At 37.8% G+C, this 4,820-nt stretch overlaps 1 long non-coding RNA gene across 1 annotated transcript in view; it reads right to left on the reverse strand.

The window, feature by feature from the left end:
* Window positions 1–3,475: 3,475 nt before the first annotated feature.
* Window positions 3,476–4,820, reverse strand: part of LOC119470674 — an 18,895-nt gene continuing 17,550 nt past the window's right edge. The window contains exon 3 of the long non-coding RNA XR_005199615.1: window positions 3,476–3,586. This is a non-coding gene — a long non-coding RNA (uncharacterized LOC119470674). The remainder of the gene's footprint in view (window positions 3,587–4,820) is intronic.

Consider the following 4,820-nt stretch of genomic DNA (forward strand, 5'->3'; position numbering starts at 1 on the left):
ATTAAATGTTTTCTTTGGGAATTACAGAATTGTAATTCAGAGCATCCACACAGATCGAGGTGGTCTTCACTATATCCAAAACACAAAGAGAAGGTTGGGTTTTATTAAAAAGAAAAATTTCACCCAAGCCCAGGAGATCAAAACTGCGGTGAGTAGTCATCATGCCACTACACTGTAGCCTGGGCAACAGAGAGACCCTGAAAAAAGGAAGAAAAAGAGAGAGAGAGGGAGAGAGAGAGGGAGGGAGGGAAAGAAAAAGAAAAAGAAAGAAGGAAAGAAAAGAAAAGTGAAAAGAAAAAGTCACTACTTAAAGTAAAATAAAAATAAAACTTTAGGTACTATATTTTAGATAACATATTTGACTTAAGCACTAACTTTTTCCTTTTAAGTCAAATAATTAGAGCTTATTGATGTATTTTGGTTGAAAATAATCATATATATGTAACATATAGACAGGAACAACATAAAAATATGCAGATGAATAAAAATGAAGACGTGGCTGGGCACTGTGGCTCATTCCTGTAATCCTACCACTTTGGGAGGCCAAGACAGGTGAATCACTTGAGGTCAGGAGTTCAAGACCAGCCTGACTAACATGGTGAAACCTCATCTCTACCAAAAAAACACAAAATTAGCCGGACATTGTGGCACACATCTGTAATCCCAGCTACTTGGGAGGCTGAGGCAGGAGAGTTGCTTGAACCTGGGAGGCGGAGGTTGCAGGAAGCCGAGACTGCACTATTGCACTCCAGCCTGGGCAACAAGAGCAAAACTCTGTCTCAAAAATAAATAAATAAATAAATAAATAAAAATAAAGACTTTATAATATTTATTAAAAATTTAGTCATGATGGCCGGGCGCGGTGGCTCACGCCTGTAATCCCAGCACTTTGGGAGGCTGAGGCAGGTGGATCACGAGGTCAAGAGATCGAGACCATCCTGGTCAACATGGTGAAACCCTGTCTCTACTAAAAATACAAAAAATTAGCTGGGCATGGTGGCGCGTGCCTGTAATCCCAGCTACTCAGGAGGCTGAGGCAGGAGAATTGCCTGAACCCAGGAGGCGGAGGTTGCGGTGAGCCGAGATGGCGCCATTGCTCTCCAGCCTGGGTAACAAGAGCGAAACTCTGTCTCAAAAAAAAAAAAAAAAATTTAGTCATGAGTAAAACATAGTAATATAAATTCACTGGTTTATAAGAAGATTGTTGGATCCTGATATGGTTTGGATCTGTGTCCCTGCCAAATCTCACGTTGAAATGTAATCCCCAATGTTGCAGGTTGGGCCTGGTAGGAAGTGTTTGAGCAGGTCCCTCAAGACTTGGTGCTGTCCTAGCAATAGTGAGTGACTACTCATGAGATCTGGTTGTTGTAAAGTGTGGCACATATCCCAGTCCCCTCTCTCTCTCGCTCCTGCTCTTGCCGGCTACCCTTCACCTTCTGTTATGATTGTAAGCCTTACCAGAAGCAGATGCTTCTACCTGTACAGCCTGCAGAACCATCTACCAATTAAACCTCTTTTCTTATAAATTCATCAGCCTCAGGTATTTATTTATAACAATGCAAGAGCACCCTAATACAGATCGAAATTATATGCTTAACAAAATAAAATAAAACTAAGCATTAAGATTTTTTCCCCCTCTAACAGGTAATCTTATGAAGCCTTTGAACCAAATTTTGGGTAAAGAAGTTTGAGTCAGTTACTAATATACTGGATTGGACAATGCATAGTTAACTATGAAAATGTGACTGAATTATGTGAGGAGGCCCAAAAGATAAGAATCATTGTAACAAGGTCTGTACAGTATTTTCTTGCTCTCAATTCTTCATTTTTGAAGAGTGTTACTTTCCTTTCAGTATAGGGAGGCTGTCTTTTAGATGGGAATTTCATCTTTTGCCTTTAAGAAACAGCATGAATGTCAAAATGATTTTATTTTATACCTACTGGTTTTCAAATGTCTTTACCTAAACAGTAAGTATCCCAGAATAGCTGAGGAGTTTTGGGAAAAGACAGTGTAGCTTAGAGTGGGATAAGGGTGAGAAGGTATAGAAAGGGTTCAGAGAAGAAAGAGTCTCAGCTAGCTTTCAGACAATATTTAGCAGTGATGTAATCTCTGAATCCTAAATGTGTTTTGAAAGCCTTGAGATAAAACTTGAGTTACGGGTCCTATTTGGACTGTATGATGTTATAGCTATGATCTTTTATTTTAGTTTTAAGAAAAACAGACTGAATGATCACCATAATGTTTGAGCATGTCACCACCTGGAGTCCCAGAAGTAGGGAAATATCTTGACATGCCATTGAACTTTGAGAACCCAAGATATGCTTTGGATCTGTGTCCCTGCCGAAATCTCATGTCAAATTGTAATCTTTGTTGTTGGAGGTAGGGCCTGGTGGGAGGTGATTGGATCATGAGGGCAGAGTTCTCATAAATGGTTTAGCACCATACCCACTTGGTATTGTATAGTGAGTGAGTTATCAGGATATGTGGCTGTTTAAAAGTGTGTGGTACCGTTTTCCTCTCTCTTCCTCCTGCTCTGGCAATGTAAGACATACCTGCTTCCCCTTTGCCTTTTGCCATGATTGAAAGTTTCCTGAGGCTGCTATGCTTTCTGTATGGCCTGCAGAACCATGAGCCAAGTAAACCTCTTTTTTTGGTTGTAGGTGGGGCCAAATGCAACAACTTATACTTCACCATAGAAGAAATATTTTTTTGAGGTTTATTTAAATCGATTGGCATTTTTCAAATATCAATAGGTTTTGGGGAACAGGTGGTGTTTGGTTACATGAATAAGTTCTTTAGTGATGATTTCTGAGAGTTTGGTGCACCTGTTACCCAAGCAGTGTACACCCTATCCAATGTGTATTCTTTGATTCTCACCCTCGCTTCTACCCTTTCCTCGTAGTCCCCAAAGTCCATTGTATCATTCTTATGCCTGTGTGTCCTCATACCTTAGCTCCAAGTTATGAGTGAGAACATATGATGTTTAGTTTTCTGTTCCTGAGTTATTTCACTCAGAATAGTGGTCTCCAGTTCCATCTGGGTTGCTGCAAATGCCATAATTTCTTTCCTTTTTATGGCTAAGTAGTATTCTGTGGTATATATGTATCACAATTTCTTTATCCACTCATTGGTTGATGGGCATTTGGGCTGGTTCCATATTTTTGCAATTGTAAATTGTCCTGCTATAAATATGCATATGCAAATATGTTTTTCATATAATGACTTATTTCCTCTGGGAAGATACCCAGTAGTGGGATTGCTGGATCAAATTGTAGATCTACTTTTAGTTTTTGAGAAATCTCTACACTGTTTTCCATAGTGTTTTTACAAGTTGACATTCCCACCAACAGTGTAAAAATCTTCCCTTTTCACCACATCCATGCCAACATCTATCATATTTGATTTTTTCATTATGGCCATTCTTGCAGGAATAAGATAGCATTATGGTTTTGATTTGCATTTCTCTGATAGTGACGTTAAGCATTTTTTCATACATTTCTTGGCCATTTGTGTAACTTCTTTTGAGAATTATCCATTCGTGTCCTTAGCTCACTTCTTGATGGGATTGTTTGGGGTCTTTTCTTGCTGATTTGAGTTCTTTGTAAATTCTGGATATGAGTCTTTTGTCAGATGTATGGATTGTGAAGATTTTCTGCCACTCTGTGGGTTATCTGTTTACTCTGCTGATTATTTCTTTTGCTGTGAAGAAGGTTTTTAGTTTAATTAAGTCCCATCTATTTATATTTCTTTTTGTTGCATTTGCTTTTGGGTTCTTGGTCAGAAAGACTTTGCCTAAGCCACCGTCTAGAAGAGTTTTTCCGAGGTAATTTCCTAGAATTTTTTAGGGCATTTATATTCAACATCAAAATTGAGATATGAGATGCTATTCTATTCATTGTGCTATTTGTTGCCTGAATACCTGTGGGGTTTGTTTGTTTGTTTGTTTAATTGTGATTTCTAAGTTCTATGAGATTTATGCTTCAAGGAGATTCTATTTTGGTGTTTTTTGAAAATTTGTTTCAATATTTAGAGCTCTCTTTAGCAGTTCTTGTCTGGCTGGCTTGGCAGTGGCAAATTCTTTCAGCATTTATTTGAAAAAGACTATATCTTTCCTTCATTATGAAGTCTGGTTTCACTGGATACAAAATTCTTGGCTGATAATAGTTTTGCTTAAGGAGTTAGGACCCCAATCATTTCCAGCTTGCAGAATTTCTGCTGAGATATCTGCTGTTAATCTGATAGATTTTCCTCTGTAGGTTACCTGATGCTTTTGCCTCACAGCTTTTAAGATTCTTTCCTTCATCTTGACTTTAGATAACCTCATGACTACGTGCTTAGGTGATGATCTTTTTGTGATAAAATTTTCAGGGCTTCTTTGAGCTTCTTGTATTTGGATGTCTAGATCTCTAGCAAGGCCAGGGAAGTTTTCCTTAATTATTCCCTCAAATATATTTTCCAAACTTTTAGATTTCTTTCTTAGCAATATAAATTATTCTTAGGTTTGGCCATTTAACATTATCCCAAACTTCTTAGAGGCTTTGTTTATTTTTTAAAATTCTTTTTTCTTTGTCTTTGTTTAACTGGGTTACTTGAAAAGCCTTGTCCTTCAGCTCTAGTGCTCTTTCTTCTACTTGTTGATTTCTATTGCTGAGACTTTCCAGTGCATTTTGCATTTATCAAGTGTGTCATTCATTTGCAGAAGTTGTGATTGTTTTTATCTATGCTATTTCACTGGAGATTTTTCCATTTATATCCTATATCTTTTTTTTTTTTTTTATTTCTTTTTTTTGTGGAGTCTCCATGTTGCCTAGGCTTGTCT

Source organism: Cebus imitator, unplaced genomic scaffold, assembly GCF_001604975.1.
Source record: "Cebus imitator isolate Cc_AM_T3 unplaced genomic scaffold, Cebus_imitator-1.0 Scaffold37, whole genome shotgun sequence".
Lineage (NCBI taxonomy): Eukaryota > Metazoa > Chordata > Mammalia > Primates > Cebidae > Cebus > Cebus imitator.